General features: G+C 38.3%; 1 long non-coding RNA gene across 3 annotated transcripts in view; it reads left to right on the top strand.

Annotated features, from left to right (window-relative positions):
* Positions 1–25,582, top strand: part of LOC109548576 (uncharacterized) — a 187,600-nt gene that overhangs the window by 13,303 nt on the left and 148,715 nt on the right. For all 3 annotated transcript variants that reach the window (XR_012333989.1, XR_012333988.1, XR_004528126.2), the window contains exon 3: positions 12,450–12,606. This is a non-coding gene — a long non-coding RNA (uncharacterized lncRNA). The remainder of the gene's footprint in view (positions 1–12,449; positions 12,607–25,582) is intronic.

Below are 25,582 nucleotides of genomic sequence, written 5' to 3' on the forward strand. Positions count from 1 at the left end.
GTTTACTTTGATGATTTACCTAATAAGATCATAAAAATTTCAACTGCTTAGATATCCTATCTTGTATACATCCTATACATACATACATACATGTATATGTATGTATGTATCATTTAGTGTCATACCTATATATGTATGTATCTATATATACATATATTTGATACAGCTTTCACTACCTTTTATCAATGGAAAGCTTCAGCATGCTGTACACATACAGAATCATTATATGGTAGCAGAGTATATAATAAAAATAGTAGCTGCTAACACTTAATCTCTGTTATCTGTGAAGTAGGTACAAATATTCCCATTTTACAGATTGGGAAGTAGAGGCAGAGAAGTTCAGGAACTTTCCCATGGTCCATGGTGAGTAAGTGGCAGAGCCAGAATGCTACCCATGCAGTTGGACTCTCTAGTCCATGCTCTTAAACACTCCACCATAATATCTCTCAAAAGTTATTGCCTCCTAATAGGATGCTGATGCTGATATTGATGATGGCAGTATTGTGTTCCTATATTTGGGTCCAAATATTCATGTACAGAGGAGCTGCATTATATAGCACAGTTCTTGTGTCTTACCTACCTCACAGCCTAAAGTCATTCAACAAATATTTATCTCTGTCTACCATGTACCTCTTCTGTCACCTTCAGTTATCTTCCCTCTAGTATCTTGTCTTTCTCCATAGGTTTCTTCTCTGTTTTGAGGTGTCTAGTGTGGGATGGAATTGATGGCTAGTGTATGAGCTTACCATCCTTTCTAATGAAACATATCTGGGAAGACCCCAAGGTTTGCATCCACGAAAAGACACTCCAAGGTGTTAAGAGGAATTGATCAAATTGTTCTCATTACTTCCTGAGTCTTATTTCAATGATGATCTTTTCAGTTTTATCGCAACAGCTACACCCATGTCTAGACTCTGATGCTCTGAACCAAACATTGACCTTTGTGCTGATCACTTGAGCTAGGATGGAATTTTTAAAAGTTAAACCATAGAGAGAATGGTAAGGAAATAAAAATTGAAAATACAAGTAGAATAAAAACAACTAATTCTACAACGTTTAGTTTCTGGTTCTATCATGGGAAGCTCTGTCTAAAGAAGAAAAGGGCATCTTCAGAGAATCTGATTTCATTGGTCTGTGATGGGGTCCTTTCTTTAATTTTATTATTGAATAAACTCCAAATATAAAAAGAATTAATGCTGTTCTGATTTCAAATCACATTTTACCTCTTGTCTTCAAAACTGCTGCATTGTAAGGCCTTGCTGGCACAGTGGGAGGAAGTGGCTATTGGCTTTGGGCTTTAATGCCAGTGTAGAGACCCTCAGGTGATGGAGACATCAGGAACGTGGCTCTGCTAGAGCGGTGTGTGTGGTAGAGGTGTTCAGGCAGGTACGGGCAGCAGATTTCTCTGAGATTTAGTTGAGCCAACAAAACAAAACAGAATACAAAGAAGTACAATTGAAACAACTTAATCATCAAATATTTATTGGGACCCTTTCTTTGTGGCAGGTACTGTTCTAATCCCTGGGATATGACAGTGAGTCAAAGTGCCTATACTCATGGAATTAGCATTCTGGTGGAATATATACCATAAAACATAGGAAATTTTCTTAATTTTTCTAGATAAATAAAAAATAAGTTTTGTTTTTAAAATAAATCATACTGAATTCTTTATCAGTGCATAACTTTTGCAACTGATATAAAAATATGAAGTGGAAGATATATGAATTTTGTAGTTTTTGGAACATTACAGGAAGAATTTCTCTTTGCTTTCCATTCCTGCCCCTTGTTTTTAGAGGATCCCAGTACTTTATTTTATAGAATCCTTTTAGGCATTCAGTTTCAATGTGCAAAATGATCCTTTACCAGTCTTGGACTGACCTTTCAACCAGGTCATCTGTTTCTTTAAGCACTCAATCAACAAAATATGCCACCTGTTTATATACACAGTGTACACAGTAAGTACTGTTTAGAAATCAAAAAGCCAAAAATAGCTCATATACTGAAAGGAAAAAATCCCCAACAATTTAAAAAGGCCATGGGGGTACAATTTTCCTATCATTTGAAGAACTAGCAGAGTTCTTAAAAAGAACTAGGAGAGGTTTAAAAAAAAAAACTGTGTGAGAGCTGTCTAAATTAGAAGAGAATCAAGATTAGGAAGTCCATGGAATAGAGAAATGTTACATATAATTGGAAAATAAAGTAAAAAATCCAAGACCAGTGTTAGTGGGTGAATTATGTCCCTCCACCAAAAAAATGTGTATGTTGAAGTTGTAACATACAGTACCTCAAAATGTGACCTTATGTGGAAAGAGGGTGATTGCAGACGTAATTAGTTAGGATGAGGTCATACTGGAATAAGGTGAACCCCTAATCCAATATGACTGGTATCCTTATAAGAAAGAGAAATTTGGACACAGACATGCGCACAGGGAGGATGCCACGTGAAGATGAAGGTAGATCAGGGTGGTGCATCTGTGAGCCAAGGAACACCCATGATTACCAGCAAACTGCTAGAAGTCAGGGGAGAGGCGTGAAACAGGGTGTCTCACAGCTCTCAGAACGAACCAACTTGGCTGAAGCCTTCATCTTGAATTTCTAGTCTCCAGAACTGTAAGACAGTAAATTTCCGTTGTTTTTTTTTTTTTTCCCCCAGCAAATACAACCAGAGAGAATTCAGACTTCCAACAGAGCACATGCAGGCAGTGAACAGGAAACACACACCAGGAGTACAGGTGCTCTGGGCTCTTAAAGGAGAAGAGCTAGAGAAAGGCTTTCAAAGATGAACTGCATTCCTAGTGCTCATAGTGAGAACCCGCAGAAGCTATGGGAAAGCTGTGTAATGTCTGTATTTACCAGGCCAAAATAAATGTACAGGTTGTGCCGTAAATGTTCATGTTAGTGTCTTGTTACAGAAATTTTTCTTTCACTATTACCCATCTAAGTATTGGCAGAGTTTATATAATAGCTTCTGCAAGTCACTATGGATGGTGTGACTATGAAATAATGAGAATAATTTCTATAAGAAACATATTTTTAAATGTCTCATTGCTTTTCCATCATATGATATTTTTCAATCCCAGTCATTTTGCTTGGTTTGGCCATGTGTTCTCATGACGCTGATGCAAATCTGTACTGAATTTAGCAGCCTTGGCATCTTGGTGGGCTCTCTGAAATACCTCGCAGTTCACGATTCTTAGCAAGTTCCTGGTCTCTTACAGACGCCACAAGAAGTTAAGATTGATTTGTAAGAGAAAAAGCCTGGACTCTAGGCAAAAGTCATTTCTGAGGCCAGTCAGCTCTTTTGTTTTTGTGTAAAGTGATTCGGTTTTCTTGCTCTTGTCACTTGAACACATTTTTGAATTGGGTATAGCATTATTTTACCGCTAGTCACTAAACACTTTTCCAGTTTATTTACTTTGCTTAAAAAGTGCCACATCAACTACTAGACAGCTTGGTACAAGGTATTGAATATAAGGTTGTCAACTCTGTGATGACAGGAGAACACAGAATCAGGGCATTCCTGAATTCCAACTGACTGATGTCCCTGGGAGTCACGAAAACACTGGTGTAGTGACTGCTCTTTCACTGAAGCAATACTGGCTGTACTTCATTTTATTTGCTACACAATGATTTTCATTTGTTCTAAATAAATATTTCCAGTGTCCAATTCAATGGCTTCTATGGTGAACTGAGAGGAAATTATTTCCTCTTAACAATCTGTTTGAAAATAAGTGAGCATTTTTATAGTTTGAGCAAACTGTTTGTGTGAATAAAGCAGGAACGAACATGTTTGTGCTCATGGAGAGTGTCCAGTCTACCTGAGTCAGGAAAGGATGGAGTTTCCTGTGGTGTAGTAAAACCCATGTTCTAAGGGAGGTCTTGCACATGCAAAGCCTTGGAGGCTTGCCTCATTCACCTTCAGGTAGAGCACTCAGGAAGCAGGGAAGAAAGAAACCCTAGGGACAGTGAGGAATGAATGAGAAAGGCTGGGCTTCCAATATTGTCCAGTAGCCAGGAGACACTGAGTCATAAAACACACTAGAAAGAATGGCTAATGGAGTAAATCAGAATGCGAAGATTGTCTTAGTGCTAATTAACTTCTTCTGGGCAGAAAATTCATTTTGATTCTCTTGGGTTCTTCCCAGTATGTGCCAGGTTGAGCTAAGGTGTAAGAATCAGTAGTTATGTGGAATCAGTGGGATTAAATTTTGAACTTCTGATACCTTTTTCCATGGACTTGATGCAGTTTAAGGAAATGTGGTATGAGTACTTCACAAAACGGTCATGTCTGCCCACTGTCCCTAGAAAATATCTCAGTAGGTAATCTGGGAAGGTCCTCAGACATTGTAACTGCTGCATGGGCAGGTATTATACTCAGAGGACATTGCCTTTAAATATTGTTAACTACAACAGTAACTATGATGCTAATAAAGCACTTATGTGCCAGGCCCTGTGCTAACTGCTTTATCCACAGAGAATAACCTGCTGATATGCATTTAGCCCCCAGGCCAGAGTCCAGGGCAAGGTGACCCCATGTTTTACTAATTTGATGTTGGTAAGAACTTCCTGAACAAAAGCCATTACATTTGTTTTCATTATATCTTGTTTTTGTTACAGAGACACCAAAAAGTAGAGATTAACTTGTTAATTTAGAAAATAAGTTCTAAAGGCCAAAAGCATGTTAAATCACAAAAAAAAGAACAATGAGGATTCGATAAGCTATTTCTTTCTGGGGATTGGTCCCCTTGATAGGAAGTAAATCTGCAAAATGTATATTGGTAGTTCTTGGGATCTTCTGGTTTTGTCTGTGTCCTGGATTTTCGCTTTGTGTAGAAGGGGTAAAGGTGGGAGTTAGGAAGGTAGGGAGAGGCCCCAGTTAATTCTTATCACTTGGGATTGAGGCCAAAATTTTCTTCCCCTCAGATTCTAGAAATGTATATTTCCTAGCAAATAGCATTAAGTTATAGCTGGTAATGATTTAGGAAAATGTTTTTTACTTTTGAGACCTGAAAGCTATGGACTCCGCGTGTCTTGTGTCTATTACATTATGAAATTTAATTTAATATCCTGTATATATTGCAAAGGTTATTTTTGTTTGTTAAAAAAATTGCAAATTATACCTTCAACTAAATTTTCAAGTTGTAACCCATTCAAGTTTTGAGTACAATGACCAGAATGTATATTTACTCCTTTAAATTAAGACTGTGTAGAATATAATTATAGTATATTCCTGTTATATTAAATGATTTATAAATATTACTTTTCATTTAGAGTCCCTAAATAGAGAAGAAATAATAAGGAAAAGGCAGAATATCAAACACTCACTTAACTACATACACATTTAAAAGGAATTCAGTTTCTCTTTGAATCATTCAGTTAGAGGCATGGGCTGTCTCTGAACTCAATCTTCCCTGTTGAGCAGGTCTACCAAGATTTTTATCAAAATCTTACACAGCTCTTCCAAGGGGATGTTTGAGGAGTTGAGGTCAAAGGAAGAGACTTTGGAACTTATCAGGCTACAAGCAGAAAGGTGATCCGAGAAAAACAACAACAACAAAAAGGGCTTTACTTTTCATGTCACTACAAAGAGAATTTGAAAAGTCCAAAACAAAGGTCTTCACATAGTTGCTTTTTAAAAAAGAAAACCCCAAACAACCTAGACTGTAATTTTAATAGCCTTTTGAGCAGATCTTTGCTTTAACTGAAACACAGTTTTTAAATGCCAGCTTAGTTATTTCTGGCTAAGATTGACAGGGACTCCAGTAGTATCAGGCACACCTAGTACTCAGATCGTGGATTCTCATACCATTCTCCAGTGGAAGGAGCTGCGCTCCTTGGAGAAATGGCTGCTTGTAGGGCTGGGGCAGGACATTAATAAGATGAGCCTGGAGTATCTTGTAGTGCCAGAAAGTAAGGAAGTGCTAAAAGGAAGGAAGAAAGAAAGAAAGAAAGGAAGAAAGGAAGGAAGGAAGGAAGGAAAGGAAGAGAAAGAACGAAAGAAAGAAAGAAAGAAAGAAAAAAAAAACCCCACAGTGACAAGTGATGAAGTACTCAAAAACAAACAAAGAAAAAACCCAAAAAAATCCCTTATACACAAAACCCCACAATGATAGCGGTCTGGATATAGGAGCCAACTGAAAGAGCTCTCAATGGCCAATTTGAGTGACAAAATTAACAAAGTAGTACAGGACTACTACTAAAGTATCAAAGTATGAAATAAAATCCATGAGTCCATACTGATATAAATAAGTGATTAAATAAATAAATGAGGGAGAACACACACATTTCCCTTACAAAAGAATACCAAATAATTTATGTTGGTACTCTGCCCTCAAGAAGGTGGAGTATAATTCCAAACTTTTAAGTATGGGCTGCACACAGTGACTTTCTTCTAAAGAGTACAGGATGGAAAAAGGAGAAAAAAAGGTTAACTGCACACTGGGGGAAACTGGTAAACACTGCCTTAGCTAGGTAATCAAGGTTAGTGTCAACAGTGATGTTATGTTGATAGCATGTATATATATATATATATATTTTTTTGCGGTACGCGGGCCTCTCACTGTTGTGGCCTCTCCCGTTGCGGAGCACAGGCTCCAGACGTGCAGGCTTAGCGGCCACGGCTCACGGGCCCAGCCGCTCCGCGGCATGTGGGATCTTCCCAGACCGGGGCACGAACCTGCGTCCCCTGCATCGGCAGGCGGACTCTCAGCCACTGTGCCACCAGGGAAGCCCGCATGTATACTTTTGATAGGATGTGATGAAAATGGTAGTTGACCTCTGTGGTCTTCATCCCCAAAACACACTACTCCAGTCTAATCATGAGAAAAACACCAGACAAATCCTAATTGGGGGACATTCTACAAAATATCTGACAGATAATCCTCAGACTATAGAGGACATTAAAAAAATAAAAAAATAAAAAAAGGAAAGGAAAGTCTGATAAACTGTCACAGCCAAAAGGAGCCTAAGGACACATGACTACTAAATGTAATGTGGTGTCCTGGATGGGATCCCAGAACAGAAAAAGGACATTAGGGAAAACCTGAGGAAATCTGAATAATACTAATGCATGAGTATTGGCTCATTAATGTGACAAAGGTACCATACTAATGTAAGATGTTAATAATAGGTGAAACTGGATATGAGGTAAATAGGAACTCTGTACTATTTTCCCAGTAATTTTGTAAATCGAAAATAGTACTAAATTTAAAAGTTTATTAAAAAAAAGATTAGCAGGGAATATAATTGGGGGAAATCAGTAATACTGTTACTTTGGACTTGTACCAGCCTCTTCTCCTGCTTGTTTAAAAAAAAAAACAAAAAAAAACTTCTGTGAAAAGTCTCACTTGTCCTCACACTGTCTGAGATATACAGATGGCCAATATTTTTTTCTTGATTATAACAGGGAAGGAAAATATAGTTGTCTACTTACCCTACTGTTGAATTAGATGGTGTGGGCATCCTAGAATAAAAACAGGAAACAAACCCTAATTTACATTAAGGACTTTTTAAAGCTTACATTCCTGTTAGAAACTTGCTTAAGAATAAAGATGTATCCCATTTGCGAACTACAGTGTCTTTAAGATAATGATTTTGCATTTCTAACTTCTTCTAATGATAATAGAGCTCTGGTTCTTACTGATGTTCACTCTCATAGGCAGAGCACCAAAGTGTTCTGAGGTAGCCTGACACCATGCATGGGGTACAATTACATGACCTAAAGTGATCAGAGTGTGGCCTGGTTGGAGAAAATATATAAGTACGGTGTGTGCTTTGTCCCTTTGCCCAGGATTGCTCATCTCTCATGATAGTAAATGTTGCCCAGTTGCAGAGAGGCTAGAACAAAACTGAACAAGTTCCCAGAGGCATGGCTTTTCTGAATCACTTCATTTGAAGGTTGGGTACTTACTAATTACTCTGAACCCTACATGCCAAGAAATAACAATGCAGCCCAGGGACAAACTCCACACTAGAGAAGGATTGTCATCTGCTTTCATTGCATTTCAGCAATTAGTTTCAGCCTATGCAAATATTTCTGAAATATTTCAGTTATGAAAAATGAACTGACTTATCAGTTGTAGTAAAGGCAGTAAAATTGAATATACTGTTTGCTTTTTTATATGTTCCTCTATTTAGCAAGTGGTACATAAGCCATGTAATTTTATTAGTCCATATTGTATTATAAACAGACAATTCATGTGAACCTTAAAAGGTTTATATCTTTCTTTATTTGGACTCTAAGTTTGTTGGAACTAAAAAAAAAAAAAAAAAGCATGTTTTCCAGTTATATTTCTGGTTGAGTAGGGGAATGGGAAGCAATGACTATAGGAGTCTATGAGATCTAGAGTTACCAGATTGGCTATTATATATGAAACATTAAATCAGCATCTAAATTTTTTCTCATGTGACAAATTTAGCTGATATTGACAAGTACATGCCTAAAATTGATTTGATTCAACATGGATAAAATTATACATATATACACATATATATATGTATAACTGAATCACTTTGCTGTACACTTGAAACGAATACAACATTGTAAATGAGCTATAATTTAAAAAAATGGAAAAATAAGAATAAAAATTTAAAAAGAAAAGCTTTCTTAAAAATTCAAAGTTTGAAAGGATAAAATGAAAATAAAAAATGCTCAGAGACAGCAATTGCTTGAACCTATCCATGATTTTACTGCCACTCTAATACTTTTCAGTTTACTAATCCCAAAGGGATATACAAGGCCCAGCAACCACAAATTTCATGTCTTTTTGGCTCCCTCTTGTGGCTGAACTCTATATTAACTTCTTACCTATAAACAGATTCCTAACAATTCTAACAAAGGTAAAAACTAATGTTTTCATTTTTACTTCAGTGCTGTTGGTGTTTTATTTTTATCTGAAAATTTAAAAGCATGCCTTTGTAATATATACAACAAACTATTTCAAAGAGCAAAAAACAATATAGTAGAAAATAATTCCTCTAAGCAAAGGGTAAATTAAGTATTCTGTATCCAAAAAAGAGACTTAGGGAGTAATTTTATTAAGAGTTATTTGTAGATTGTCATAACAAACCTCTCTCATAAAATTCTGATTAAAAATTTTGTTGAGGGCACTAGGGCTTTTTCTATGAACCTTTTAAGAAACGTTAACAGATTCTTATTAGATTGAATAACTAGATCAAAGGCAGGGAAATGGGCCAAGACGATCTGTATGAATCTTTTCAAACATTACTATTCCTATTTCCTACTTTTTTCTTTGTTTAAGTGCAACAAACTGTTAGTGGATTTTAGTTTATTTGTTTTATTTTTGTTGTTTTGGTCTTGGTTTCTGTAATCAATAATCTCTACTGAAAAAAAAGGAACACTTGTTTTTCTATAAGTTCCCACTTTGGAGCTTTTTTATTTTGCATATAACTCATTTCCACTTGAAAATGTTATTTGATCTCATATAAGGAAAATAAACCTCAAACTTACAAAGAATCATTTCCATAGACGTCACTTTTTTTGTTCTGTGACAAATAATAAAATTGTTCAAGAGGAAGCTTTCTGAAAAGAAAGAAAAGATTAAATTGAACATCTTTTTAATAACACAGTGTAATGGTGAGATTGTAAAAGATAAAAATAGACTAATACAACGATGTATATATGGTAATTCAGTATATGAAAAGATGGCATTTTAAATCAGTGGAAAGAGTTTACTTTTCAATAAACAATGCAGGAGAAATTCACTAGCCATTTGGAAAAAAAGATTTTTATTTCATATTACAGAGATAATTTCAGATGAATTAAAAATCTAAAGAATTAGGGAAAAGCATACAAATATTAAAAGAAAATATACAAGAATATGTTTTTTTCTTAGTGGTAGGGAAAACATTTTAAATAAGATTTTAAAAAAGTCAAAAATCAAAAGGAAGTTTGATAACATCAAGTGAAAAACTTCTGAAGACAAGACAGCATAAAAAAGCTCAAATAAAACAAAGATTGGAAGAAATGTTTACAATAAAGATACATAAGGGATTAATATCCAGAACATAAAGAACCAATAAGAATCTATAACTAAAAGACAAGCAATAAAAATGGGCAAAGAATAAGAACAGAAAAGGAAATATAAACGGTCATACATAAGAAAACATAAACGTAAGAAAAAAAGTACTTAACCTAATCAGAGAAATGCATTCTGATAACCATGATAACATTTTTATTCATTAGATAGGCAAAAATTATACAGTTTGATAATATAATACAATTGGCCAATAGTATGGTGAAATGGATACTTTTAGACAATACCATGAGACTATAAAGTATTTGGGCTATATCTACTAAAATTAAAAATATTCATATATTGTGACCCATAACTTCGACTTAGGATTTTCCCTAGAGAAACATTCATTTGTGTATTGAGCTCAGGGAGGCCTGTACAAAGATATTTATTACATTCAATTAATACAAAAGAAAAAAAATACAAAATGGCTAAATAATCTGATGTATCCATATTGTGGAACACGGTGAGAAATTAAAAAGAATGAGATAGATTGTATTTACAATCTTTAGATTGCAGTTTTAGGTTCACAACAAAGTTGAGGAAGGTAGAGAGATTCCCAAACACCCTTTACCCTGCACATGCTTATCCTCCCCCATTATCAACACCTCCCACCAGAGTGGTACCTTTGCTAGGACTGATGAACCTCCACTGACACATCATTATCACCTGAAGTCCATAGTTTACATTAGCCTTCACTCTTGGAGCTTGTGATTTTTTTTTTGTTGTTGTTTTTTGCGGTACGTGGGCCTCTCACTGTTGTGGCCTCTCCCGTTGCGGAGCACAGGCTCTGGACGTGCAGGCTCAGCGGCCATGGCTCACGGGCCCAGCTGCTCCGCGGCATGTGGGATCTTCCTGGACCGGGGCACGAACCCATGTCCCCTGCATCAGCAGGCGTACTCTCAACCACTGCGCCACCAGGGAAGCCCGTAATGTTTTAATATATATTGTAGTGCTGAACTGTTCCTCGCTGCTCAATATCTTTTGAACACCCACCCTGTATCTCATCTACCCAATGTAGATTCCAAAAAACTTGCTTTCTCAGCCTTTGAGATTGGCCCTAAAGTATGAGGGTTATTCATACCCCACAAGAACGCTCACCAACAGAACCCCACACTGAGGATGTTTGTAATTAGATAGATAATATGATCAAGTCTGTGGGCATCAGCCAGGTTTTCTCCAGTCACCCTGGTGCTTGCTCAGTGGCTTCATAAACTAAATTATCATGGGGGCAGGGGCAGAAGTTCTTATTTATGGACTCAGCAACATGACCTCATCAAAACTGACCTGGCCACATGTGAGTTTACCAGCAGAAGTTACCAACCCTAAGTAATTCATAGAGAAAAATCTCTCTGGGTGTACTGGTCAGCCACCTGGTGGGAGGCTGATTACATTCAACCCCTTCCATCTTGAAAGATGATTTATCCTCACAGGACACTTCTAATTATGGATTTTCCTTTCCTCCTCACTTCACTTCTGCCAGCTACATCATCAGTGGAATGTAACAGAATGCCTTATTCACTGCATGCCATCTTAAACAATATTACTCTTGACTAAGGAACTCAATGTATCACACAAAAAATAAGGCAGTGGTTGAATTTAAGGGTTCACTGGCCTTGTCATATTTACAGAATGGTAGCATAGCCTGTTGACAATTCAGCTATGGCTGAATGTTATCCTGAAGTGTGGCACATGCTGTGAAGCGGTGACTAATAAATAGTTTCCCCCATAGCCAGAATGCATGGTCTAAAAAGCAATGGGGGGAAGTGGGAGTGATGCCCTTCACTCTTATTATTACACTCGAGGAAATCTTTACTTCCTCCCCAGCCACCTTGGGCTTTGCTGGTTTAGAGGTTAAGGGAGAAATGCTTCCATCAGACGATACAACAATGAACTGGAAGCTGAACTGATGAGGTCGTAATCTGGGGCTCCTTATGATTCTGGAGAAAACAGCCAAGAAAGAATTATTCCAAGTAGGCTGGGATGATTGATCCTAAATATCAAGGGTAAGAGGATTGCTGCTATACCATGCTGGGGGAAAGGAGTATTTCTAGAACCTAAAGCATCTTTTGGACACCTCCTAGCATAGCTTCCAGTGGCATAAAATTAATAGAATACTGTAGTATTCTATTACTGCACACTGGCAGAACCACTAAGAGCTTAGATCTCTCAGGAACAAATTTGGGGCTGCCCCACAAGGTAATGAATTCCTACTAGCTAAGGGCAAGGGAACTTGAAATGGGTAGTGGAGGAAGGAAATTATAACACCAATAATAGCCTCAGGACCAGCTGTAGACTGCAGTCACTTCCCATATTTCCTTCCTTGCTATGTCCTGTATACATACATATATATATGTATATACATATATATATATAACTTTATTTCCTCTCCCTTTTCCTTATTATTTCATATAGGGTGTGTTGGCGATGGTTTACTTTATTTAATGCCTAAATGTGGACTATCAGGACAATATTATGACTGAAATAGAGAGGAGTGACCATCACCAAGTGATCCTGGACTTGGAGCTGGATGCAGGAACTGATGAGACTTTGGATCTCCCCTTTTGGGGAGGTGAGTGCATTTTCATTTGTGTGAAAAATGTTGCATTTTCTTACACTGGAGCAGCAATTCTCAAACTTTGCTGCACGTTAGAATTACCTGAGGGATTTTATTAAAATGCATATTCTGTTTCAGTAAATCTGGGATGGGGCCCCAGATTTTGCATTCACCATTTCCTAGGTGATGCTCATGCTGCTGGTCCATGGACCACTTGTTCAATAGAAAAGCACATTACTGTTGTTGCTGCTATTGTTTAAAGTGACAGTCAGCTGGCGCTGATGGCTATCTAACATCTTTACCATATCCTCTGTACATTTTGCTAGCTTTCCACATTTTGAACACCCCACTTCCCTAGGTAGCATCCAGAAAATCCACTTCCCAGCCTCCCTAGCAACCAGGGTGCAAATGTGTACCCTAAGTTCTGCTGTCATCTGCATCTGCACTAGACTTTGGTTTGAATGTGAGTAGCCTCAGAACACGGGCTTCAAGTGGGGCATCCATATTGCTCATAAGGTAGAATCAGAGGTGTCCACTTTTAGCAGAGGCACTTCCCTGGATGAGGCCAGTCCTGGGAATGAGTCTGGCTATTATTTCTGGAAGCTTAGCAATTAGCCTATTTCTCTAGCCCTCCTACAGTTTTGTGAGTTAACCTATTATCCTCTAATAACCTCTTCTTAAATGAGCCAGAATGGATTCTGTTATTTGCAACTAAAAATCCTAATGCATACAAATGAATAAGTTGTACAATTAAAATTTAATTAAAAAAAGGGACTTCCCTGGTGGTGCAGTGGTTAAGAATCTGCCTGCCAATGCAGGGGACACGGGTTCGAGCCCTGGTCTGGGAAGATCCCACATGCCGCCGAGCAACTAAGCCTGTGTGCCACAACTACTGAGCCTGTGCTCTACAGCTCATGAGCCACAACTACTGAGCCCGCATGCCACAACTACTGAAGCCTGCACGCCTAGAGCTCGTGCTCTGCAACAAGAGAAGTCACCAAAATGAGAAGCCTGCGCACTGCAACAAGGAGTAGCCCCTGCTCGCCGCTAGAGAAAGCCCGCGAGCAGCAACGAACACCCAACGCAGCCAAAAATAAATAAATAGATTTTAAAAATTCATTTAAAAAAAAGAGAGGAGTGAGAGAAAGGGGCAGAAAAAATATTAAAAAAAAAGAACAAAAGTAGTTTTATTAGAAACATGAACTTTAAAAAAATCAAATGTAATTTGGTCTAAATGAGATAATGTCTATAAAACACTTAGCACAATGTGTGGTATATAAAAGTTCTTGATTAATGCTGCTGTTTAAAAAAGATATTTTCTTATTTTTATGGAAATGGCACATGCTTATTATAAACATTTCAGTAAGTACAAAAAAAGCACAAGTAACCTCATGTAGAACATGATTCTAGATATCTCTCTAAAAAATAGATGTAAAGAAGTAAGGAACGGAGAGATGGACAGCTCTAGTCAGAACTAAAGTTTCAAGAATTGGATCAAAGTTCATGAAATTTCTAAAAGAAAATTAAATTTTTTTTCTTTGTTTTCTGGCCGTGCCATGTGGATTACGAGATATTAGTTCCTCAACGGGGATTGAACCTGGGCCCTCAGCAGTGACAGCATGGAGTCCTAACCACTGGACCACCAGGGAATTCCCTAAATCTTTTTAATTTTATTAGCATCTAACAGATGAAAAGGTAAACCTGAAGGAATTCCTGAACTATAGATAAATATCTCTTTATTACATAGATATAATTTTATACAGATATTTTAGAAATTTAGGAAAAAGTTTTTGAAACATTTAGGATTTTGGAATCATTATCATTTTTTAGATAATATTGACTCTCAGGCATGAAAGATAAGATGATAAACCCAGTTTCACTCACTTCTGTTTCCTTTCCCTGATCTCTCCATTTTGGTTGTTTATATAATCTGTACTTTGCCAGGGCTTATAACATTACTGTAGAACACTGGTTCTACAATAATAATTTTCCCTCTACAGGGGAAAATTCCCACTCCTTCCAGTCAGGGAAGTGCCCATACCCAGGGGCTTCTGCTCATTCCCTGAAGTCATCATTGCATTCCGGAAGAGCACACGTTCTGCAGAGCTTCATCTCTTGAAATCTTGCTGTTTTTAAATAGGGGCTTTTTGAGGCTTTTTGTCTACTCTTGAGGCTTTTTGTCTTTTCTGATAGGATTATCTACTCAATCTTTTAATCTCTTCAAACTGGAGAATTAGCAGATTTTGTAGACTCACCTTGCCTCAACATGCATTTGGAATGTAGGGGTGGGGGTAGGTATAATGCCTCTCAACCAATAGTGTGGCTTCCCCGTGTACTCCCAACACTTACAGGGAGAGTTTGAAAACATGTGTGGGTGGTTTCATTTTGGTTGTCACAATGAATGCAAGATGCTACCGGTATTTATAGGTAAAGGGCCAAAGATGCTAAATATCTTGCAATGTGCGCAACAAAGAACTGCCCTGTCCAAAATGCTGTCTTGAGAAACACTTAGGAACTGGAATAAACTACACAGAATTATCTTTCCTTGGCACATTAAAATTAATGGCATAATTTTATGGCATCCTTTTATTGTTTGGGGGCTGCTGGTAAATTTTGTATTTGTTTTATTTTTTAGGCGATAGGAGTGGGATATTCTGTGATCCTATTCCCCACGGGGAGTGGGGTGAGTTGTATCACAACACCCACCAAAAATCTCCTCCGGGGAAGGTGACAGGGTGTGGTTATGAGAACAAGCTTTTACATGGGCCAGAGGAGGCTTGACCCGTCAGAGAACTGAAAAATACTGTTAGTTTGTTTAAAAGGCTCTTCTTGGGGAAAAAGAAAAATATTGTGATAGAAGTTATTCCCTGTTAGGAAATAAGATAAAACCTATTCTGTAGTTGTTTGCCAAGTGATTTACATTGTATCAGAAGATATTTATACTTTGTCTTAAATATATTTTTAAGAGATAAATATGCCAAACTGACAACATTTAACATAAAAGGGTGTGAAGAGAATCTGAATACATTAGCCTGCATTTCTGAATCAGGGATGGCTGACATTTTAATTGGAACAAATATTTTCTCTCCCAGTATCCTAGGGCTGCATTCAATAAGATACTAAACACAAACCTCTCATTTCAAGCTGGGTTTCCCTTAAGAAGCTAGTCTTTTGCTTTCTTTTTACACACTGGAATTCTGTGAGTATACTTGTAATTCTTTTAGAATATTGTGCATTTTTTTAATATACAGATTTTGGGGACCAGGGCTGTAAACTCCCTAAGGAGCTAGCTATACCCCTAATCTCTAGACCAATGCTTGCTATACTCAAATTACTGAATAAATGAATAGCTGGAATAAGCGAATGAATGAATAGGTGAAAAGAATGTGGGATTTGGAGTTAGATAAAACTGGACTCAAATCCCTGTTCTGAAACTTCATAGTTGTCTGACCCAAGGAGAGGTAATGAATCTCTTGGGTCTCTATTTATTGTAAAACCAGGATAACAATATCTACTTTACAAAGATAACATAAATCTATATTATATTAGAAAGTAAGTTCCGTGAGAGTGAGGGCTTAAACAAATCTGTTGGATGAGTTAATGAACTTGAAGTCCTATCTATAATGTGTCAATATTTGCATCTTTCCAATTGGACTTTTCATTTGTCTGCTTTTTATTGCTTTATTGAGGCTTTCCATAAGGCTGCCACATGTCCCTATTGTTACTGTTTTTCTCTCTAGCTGTGGCTTGTCTTTCCTGATTTATTTCTTTTAACCTAGTTAGCTAGATTGTTAGTACACTGGGTAACCAGGATTGGATAAAGCAGGAATAACCAGGCTGTGTGTGGAGAAGGTGTGATGGATTTTGCTTTGAGTAAATTTCATACTTCTTAATGTGACATCTAATTTACTGCTCAGATTTTTTTTGTGCTTTCCCTTCAGTTTTAACCTGTACTTTGAATAAAGTTGCTGAAAGGGTAACTTTAAGATTTATAAATGATGACTGAAATATTTTAATACTTGAAAACAATGCCCAGTAGATTCTAATTGATAAACAAATTAGAAATCAAAAGTTAAGAACATCTGGGTGACTTCCCTGGTGGTCCAGTGGTTAAGAATCTGCCTTCCAATGCAGGGAACGTGGGTTCCATCCCTGGTCAGGGAACTAAGATCCTACATGCTGCGGGGCAACTACTGAGCCCGCGAACCACAACTAAGACCCAATGCAGCCAAATACATAAATTAATTAATAAAAAATATTTTAAAAAAGTCAAGAACATCTGTAAAATTAGGCCAGCTATTTGCTCAAGTCAAAAAAAATAATAATTTAATCTTTCTCAGGAGCCTTCCTATTTAGTTTTAGATAAAATGTGATTAGCAAGGGAATTAAATTCATCAAAATTTCTGATCACATACTTAAACATCTCTAAGGAAAGCAAAGTCATTTATAACATATTTTTTACTGAAATTAGAAATTTTATAATTAGTGTCTTTTTTTAATTTTAATTTTATTTATAGTTTTAATTATAAAATTTTTTACTAATTTTATAATTAGTGTCCCATCTGTGTCTTTTCATAAATAGTAAAAGTTCGGAAGTAGATTTAAGTTAACAAAGGACTCACAATAGAAATATAGATAATGGAATAATAATGACCTCTGTGTGAGGGAATGACCTCTGTGTGAGGGACTGGAAGTTTATTTACCTTGGCCAGGTTTCTCCACCAAATCCATAATGCTGGTGTCCTTTGCCCATGACACGAGGAGGTTCACATTTTGGCCTGTGTTCCTCAGGGAGTGAAATGGGTATTATGCCACCATATTCCCTTTCAGCGCCCCACGGAAGCCTACATCGTTGGAGTGACTCCCTTAATTCCTGATACTGGGAAAAAAAGAGAGACTTTTGAAATAGCTTCAGCATGCAATGCTATGCTCTGTTTGTGTCCCCCCAAATTTATATGTTTAAATCCTAATGCCCAGTGTGATGGTATAAGAAGGTGGGACCTTCAGAAAGTGCCTAGGTCATGAGGAGCCCTCATGAATGGGACTAGCGCTCTTGTAAGAGAGACTCCCGAGGGCTTGCTAGGCCCTTCTACCATGTGAGGATACAGCAAGAAGGAGCTGGTCAGAAATACATATTCTCAGGCTCCATCCCAGACCAAGGAATCAGAATTTGGGGGCGGGTAGAGCCCTGTAATCTGTTTTAAACAAGCCCTCCAGATGCTTCTTTTGCATGCTTAAGTTTTAGATGCACTGCTCTGTTCAACAGTTACCTTCCATAGGAAACAGGTCTCCAATAGTCCCACCCTTTACAGCTGTACCGTTCAGTAGGTTGGAGACATGGAAGTTTCCTAAATTTGGCCGGTAGGACTAGTGTGATGTTGAAAACTGGTAGTTCAGATGACTTTCTCTGTTCTTTCTTAACAAGGGAATAAAGGGCAAGGATGCTTACTCACTGCTGTAACCATGTTTTACAGGAAGTACTCAGTGGATGTCTGTTAAATGAATGCATGCCTGAGTGAATGAGCAAGGCCTAAGAGACTAATTTGTTTCCTGGACTGCAACTTATGACACAGAATGAAAGCTTCAGGCTAGGGAGAAGGCCTCACAAAACTCTTAAGAATATCTGGCTAAAGATCTGCATCCTAATTAGGAAGGATTTAATGTCTTCCAGTTTCCACTAATGGCAGTCTGAAATATTTGGACTAACCTTCCCACTGAAAATAACTAAAAATGCTGAAAAAGCAGCTTTGAGGTTGGTGAACATGTGGAGATGGGGGGGTCAGTGGCACCCTCAGACCTCATGTAAGTTCTGCACCCCTTCCCACATACCTTGCCCTATGCATCTCTTCCATCTGGCTGTTCTTAAGTTATATCTTTTTATAATAAACCTGTAATCTATCACCAAAAGATGAACAGTACAGGGTTCTAGAGAATAAAGAACATTGATTCATCACAGTTTCCACAGCACAGCTGTGGAAAAAAGAGGACAGGCCATTGTAGACAAGGACTCTGGCACACTCACCACGGAATCCCCAGGATATAGTATAGTTCCTTGCAAATATATGGCGCTCAACAAATATTCATTGACTAGGTGGTTTTCCTTGAGAGCAGACAATGACATGATAATCTTAGAAAGGGAACCAATTGTACTTTGGGTTAAATTTTCTTGGAGAAGTTGAATTCTCTTTTTATTTGACTGTTTTGATTTGCTGGGAGAAGACAAAATGAAACAAAATGCTGAAAAGAAAAAATAAGAAAAGCTTCTTCTTAAAAACAGCTCATTGTTAATAAGACAGAAAGGGATACCAGGGCTCCATAAGAGGAAAGACAGGAATCCAGAGAGGTAAACAAGCACAGAAGCCACTTTTGCCCTTAGGGCAGTGCTGATTCTGGCGAATTTTTGTTTTAAGGGTTTTGCAGGGTGAGGAGCACAGAAATCAGCCAGGTGAGGAACTGAAAGGACACCATCTCCGCAATAAGCTGGGACCTTAAAAGGCTTCCCACTCATGTTAAAAGTGAGTCAGGAATAAACCAGCTCTCTCATCTTCTGCCCAAGTTTGCACCTGTCCATGACTTGAACTTAGATTTAAGTGGTCTGGGATACCTCGTGTACATATATATGCAAGACCAACAGGATTCCCTTCTGGAGGGAGGATTCTTGTGGGAATCATTGTCTAGGATGAGTTCTAAAGGATGAGTAGGACTTATCTAGGTGCAAGAGAGGGAATACCCTAGGCACGGGGGAATAACATGTAAAAAGGCCTAGAGGTTAGAAAGGTTATGGGATTGAAAATTCCTGACAGTGCTGGCTCCAGAATCCTTCTTGGGGGAGGACTTGCTTGTTTTATAAAATACTTTGTTAGGTCGCTTGGTAAAGAGACAGAGACTCTGCAAGTACAGGTGTTGCTAAGGACTCAAGCAACCCAAGATTTGTTAAGCTGCTCTGCAGTGGAAGGGATTTGGTTTTTTGCTCTCGAGAGAGGAAGATGAGAGGAAAGGGAAGTAAAGGGAGAGGAAGAGAAAAGGCCAGCAGGATGGTAAGGGATTGCATTGGGTGAAAAGCCAGTGAGAGAACTCTGGTGACAGCTGGGCTAAAGAAATTTTAAAAATACACAGAAGCTACGGCTAATAAGGGGCTTTTAGTTATGTATTGTATGGTGTGATAGGATTCTTCCTTTTGACCCCTAACTGATTAGTGAAATTCACCAGGCTCACAAGTGCTCTGTGTGGATGGGGTCTTTGGAGGAACCTAAAAAAATGACTGAGTTTCACACCTGGGTCAAAACGTTGTTGAACAGAATCAGTATAGGTGGAACCAGGAACCCAAAGTCAGTAATGACCAACCCCCCACCCCCATCCTGGGAATTTGGATAAATTTTGAGGAAGGCTTTGGATTTCCAGAAGGCACGGAATAAAGATTTGAGTGGAACTTATCTGGATCTTAAGGGCTGAGAAGACAGAGTTGAATTTTGGGTTATGTCAGTAGAGCTGTGTGAGAGGGGAAGCAAGAGAGGAAGACAAGGACAATATCCTGCACAGCCTTATGGGCCCTTTGGACTATACCGTCTGAGCAATGGGGAGCCAGTTAGAAACATGGGAAGGGAGCTCAGAGAGAGAGGTGTGGACTGTAGAGCTGCTTTCTTCTTTGTACCAGGATAGCGTTTGGCTTAATGTAATCCCCCTGTACATATTTGCTGAATGAAATGAAGGAGTAACACTCGGGACTGTCTTATACGTGGAATGCATTAGCTCATAAAGTCACTAGACAGGGGTTGCACTAGATAGGCATTGGCAAATTATGGCCCACAGGCCAAATCCAACCTACTGCCATTTTTGTAAGTAAAATTTTATTGGAATGCAGCCATGACCATTCATTTATATACTGGCTATTGTCTATGGCTGTTTTCACCCTACAACAGCAGAGTTGAGTAGTCTGACCGAGACTATAGCACCTGAAATATTTACTATCTGGTCCTTTACAGAAGTCTGTCAACCACTGCATTAGCTAGTGAAGGAGAATCTGGTGACCACTGATTTGGGGTGCTGTAGAAGGGATGCAGGTATTCAGTTCTCAGACCTCTGAGGTATGATCTATGACTGTGATCAACAGCCACAGTTTGGGGGGCATGACAAGTGAAAAATATTTAAACACGTTTGATTAATGACAACCTAAGCTTTAATATCTAAGTTTTTAAAAGTTACATTTAAATTAGATGAGTTAATTTCTCAGCATCTGACCCTCATATATTACACTAGCCTAGGAAGATGAGCCAGTAGCATATGTTAATCAGTCATTTGGGTTGGCATTCATCTAAAGCCAGTAAGTTGCAGGAGACCATTTAAAATAAAAGGCAAAGCAAAAATAAGTCATATTTCTCTTTCATTTTAGCGTCTTACATTCCCTGCCATGCCCTAGCTTTAATATTAACAGAATTTATAGAAGGAACTAATTAAACTAAATATTGAAGTTTTAGGATTAAATAACTTCATAGCTTAAATAATACATGTCTCCAAAGCAAATAAAAATAAATTATTAGTGCTGCGATCTTTAGCCACATAAAATGAATGTTTACTTGTTTTTGAGAAAGATACATTCCCTATGGATGAACCAATATCTTGCTTTGGAGTCACTGTACAGAATTTTGACTCGGGGGGGCTGAATTTGGCCAGTAATTATTGGAAGGCATGATTAAAGGAAAGCCTAGAACAAACATTTTTAGACAGGAAGCTAACAGTCAAAAAAAAAAAATTCAGGAGTCAGAAAGCAATGGGATGAAGCCAGAAACAAAAATGGGAACTTATATTTAAATCTTAAGCAATTCTCAAGACACTTCCTTAATTGATGTTTATTTTCCTAATGGACTAGGGAACTTGCTAGAGGTAAGGAGATGTCAACTGAATGGAAAAAGGAGGTAGGCGTCTGTGATTTTGAGTATCTGTACCTGCCACTCTTAAATTTTCAATGGAAGAAATACAAAAGAATACCACCTGCTTATTAATATTTTTAAAGGAGAGCAAGTAATTATACATAATAGTGACTAACATAATTGTTCCAAAATATACCAGTGAAGAAAGTAACTGAAGTACAAAGATTAATTTGCCCTTGGTCACTGGTTAAGCCAGAACTGCAATCCTGGTTTTCTTTTTGTTTACAGTGCTTTCTGCTAGCCGAGTGGTTCTCAAAATAAGCTGAAAAACTTCTAAAAATGCAGATTCCCTAGACCCAACTCAGACCCAGTGAGTCAGAATATTTACAGATAGAGCTTGGGAATCTGTATTTTCAGAACACTCCTCATGTGATTTTGATGTGCCCAGTTGTCAAACCAATGCTGGGTAACAATGGAGTTAGACTGTGTTGTCTTTTCTGGAAAGAAAAAAAAAATAGGTGGATGTGAAGAAATCATTTTACATCCCTGTAAAATTGCCAAGTTAGTTTAAAATACATTATAATATTTAAAAAAATCATCCTTTTAAGTACATCCATGTTTAGAAAATTAAGCTGCTGAGAGCTAACACATGCTAGGACTCATGTTCATCCTTACCATTATGAAGGTAATCCCTAAAAGCCAGGAGATTTTGTTTTTCACTGTTTTGTTTTGTTTTTGAGATACCTTGAGGTTTGAGCTGGGAGCTATAGACCCTGAACCTGGTCTGTAAGAAGTAAGCCTCAGCATTGATAGGGCAGAGGGACCAATATTACCCTGATGACACTTTCCAGAGCAGTTCAGAGGAATACCACTGAGAGAAAAGAGAACTTCTATTTCTGTAAGCTGCCCAGCTGCTTTTTAAAAGGAAGTTAAATGGAGGGGGTCTGAGAACACATGATCATCCTGGCTTTCCCATTTGGGGACTATGAAAGGAAAAAGTTCACATGGAATAAAATGGAAAGCAAATTTTATTTATTAGGAGCTAGGAACATGGTTGTACATAGATATTGCTTCGAATAATACCTTATTATAGTTTATAGGTAATTGAATATATGCTGTGTTTAATTTTGTAGTCAGTTAATGAAAAGCAATATTTTCTCAAAGATGTTTCTCTTAGATTTCATGCCAGTTAAAGGGTTTTGGAGCCAATTACTAACCAACCGTAGGGCCACTTAGGTAGAGGGGATCAAAATTTCAGTGAAACGCCTATACAAGTGCTTGAGAGGGCATAGTGAGTTCAGTCAGACATGGCAGCGCTAAATTCCTACTCAGATCCCTTTTGGCCAAATATAAAACCTCACATTGCTGCTTTTGATCCAGGGACAACTGTCCATCCCCAGATCACACACGATCTGCTAAGGGTTTCCTCTGACTCCAGGGAAGCCCTGTCTAATCTGATGGTCCTCGGAACTGAGTAGGAATTTAGGGCTCACAGCCACTTTTGGGAAGCAGGTAACAGCAGGTGCAGCAAGGACTGAGTCAGTAGAAGTGAGCTGAGCCCTCTTTCCCACAAATATGAAAATATTTCTTTTCATTAAGTGAAAATAGCAGTTTACAAAAAATATGTTGAATATGATCTTTAAATTTAAAAACTGGAGAGGACACATATTGAGATATTAACAACGGTTTTTGTTTCTGGATAAAGGAAGTACAGAGGTTTTCCTCCTTGTGCTTTAATTTCATAATTTTTCCTTTGGTTGGAAAAATGTTTTCTTTGTGGATTTCCATGATTTCTATATTATTTATATGGAAATGTGTTAGTTTTTGACTAGGGGGAAAAGCTATCTTTTTATTTTTTCATATAAAGAGTATGTTTACAAATTGGAATAGATCCATGGAAGTCTGATCAAGACAGTGAAAGCGGGCTTCCCTGGTGGTGCAGTGGTTGAGAGTCCGCCTGCCGATGCAGGGGACGCGGGTTCGTGCCCCGGTCTGGGAAGATCCCACATGCCGCGGAGCGGCTGGGCCTGTGAGCCATGGCTGCTGGGCCTGTGCGTCCGGAGCCTGTGCTCCGCAATGGGGGAGGCCACAACAGTGAGAGGCCCGCGTACCACACACAAAAAAACAAAAAACTATGGTCCTTTCTTTTGCATATTTTTAACTAAGTGGACCAACTAAACCAAAATAGTTTATAACTCCAGGGGTCACTTTTGGAAACTTTCGACCTCTTCAAACTTGTTTTTCTCAGAACTAAATAGAAGACCATGGCTCTAAAATTAAACAAACTGAATAAGATGTGTATTTTAATTGGTACCTGGAGTCTTCCAAATGCATTCAATACTCTAAAATTGCCTCTTTACAAACTATCATTTCTAAATTAAGGCAAACAAACAATTGCAAAAAAATGAAAAAGTCTTCTGAGGCCTCTTTACCTCCTCCTCTTTGTCTTCAGCACCATATTCTTCTTTTCCTTCTGCACCATCCCCCTCCTCTATACCTTTGTTTCCTCATTCTAATTCTCTCACTGAACTTCCCTTTTTCTCTGAAACTCTCCCTCTCTCCCCCTCTCCTGAACCTATTAAAAGCTGCCCCTTTAAAATCAGACCCTCTGAGGATCCAAATGCTAAACCCCTTCATTTCTTATGTTCCCTGGACTAAAGCTGAACTATGTGCCATAGTCAAAATTTTTTCTCAGAGGAAGTGAGGATCCCCACAGGATTGCAGAGGAATGTAATATAGTCATTCAGACTTACTTTTGGTTTCTGGTTTCTCTGACTTATATCAGCTAGTTCGCTTGTTGGCGAAGGCCAGGCCCAACACTGGATGAAACTACTAATTGGGATGGTCCCAAGGCCTGGAGACAAACCCTTGCTGTTGCTGTTTTATCATACGATGAGGCTCAGGGAATCACCAGGTGACTCCATTTGGCAATTCCTAGGGCTTTCCCAAAGCCAGTCGATTGAATAAAGTTCAGGCTTGTACCCAGAAGCCCAGTGAGCCTGTGTATGACTATCATACCTGGCTCTATATTGTCTTTAAGGAAAATTCTGGTCTTCCTTTGAATGTTGAACCCACTTGGGTAGCCTTTAACTCTGTGTTCAGTAACGGGCTGAACCAGGATCTTTCTCTTCTAGTTGAAAGGACCAGGATGGAATGAGAAATTATGTCCATTCCAGATTTAGTTAATTTAGCAAACTAGCTTGCCCACACCCTAGATGATTCAGCTAAAAGGAAGACCACTAAAATCCTCAATTTTCAACTCCAGCAAATGGAGGATTGTAAAGAAAAACAAAACCTTCCCAGTCTTTGCCATTATTGCAAAAAGCCAGGACATTGGAAGAAAGACTTAGGAGCTTAAGCACTCCAGCTACCTTCAACCCTCTAACCAGCCTTTCCCGTGCTCTCTTAACTCCCAGTGATGGGACTGCGAGGAATTACAGGTTTTCCTCTCAATTTTCCCCCTTAATTGACTTGGAGAAACTACTTTCCAGATTAGGAATGAATCTCTTTCTGTCCTTATTGAACTGGAGCTACACCCCTGATGCTCAACCCCACTGTTATTAAACAGCCCCTACCTTGGAATACCAAAATGGTTCAAATAGTGCGGATCTCACATAAATCTCAACAGATTTCTGTTACTAGACCCATCCCCTTTTGTTTAAGCCCTCTAAGAGATAATCACCCCTTTCTCCTTAGTTCCTCTGCCCCATTTATTTATTGGGCCAAGATTTCTTAGAAAAATATCATCCTGGAATTTCTTTCCTAAAAGAAGGAAATAATTCTAGAATTTGATAACAGCCAAAATAGCTGACTGGGTGAATCACTTGACCCTTTAACATCTTTTATGTGCTCTGTCTCTGGCAGCACTAGAGCTAATTCTAAGGACACTAATCATTTGTCCCTAATGGGTCAGCTACCACCCTCCTTATGGGCAAAATCTTCAACTGATATTTTCAGAATCCCCAGTGCCCCTCCCATTAGGGTACAAATAGATTCCTCAAAGCCTCTCCCCAGAATCAGTCAATACTCTGTAAATAAAGAGCCCCTCCAGGGCATTAAGTTGATAATAGAAGACTAAAAGGCGCAGGGCCTCGTTATTTTCTGTACTAGGCCCTGCAACATCC

The sequence above is a fragment of the Tursiops truncatus genome, chromosome 9 (assembly GCF_011762595.2).
Source record: "Tursiops truncatus isolate mTurTru1 chromosome 9, mTurTru1.mat.Y, whole genome shotgun sequence".
In the NCBI taxonomy this organism is placed as follows: domain Eukaryota; kingdom Metazoa; phylum Chordata; class Mammalia; order Artiodactyla; family Delphinidae; genus Tursiops; species Tursiops truncatus.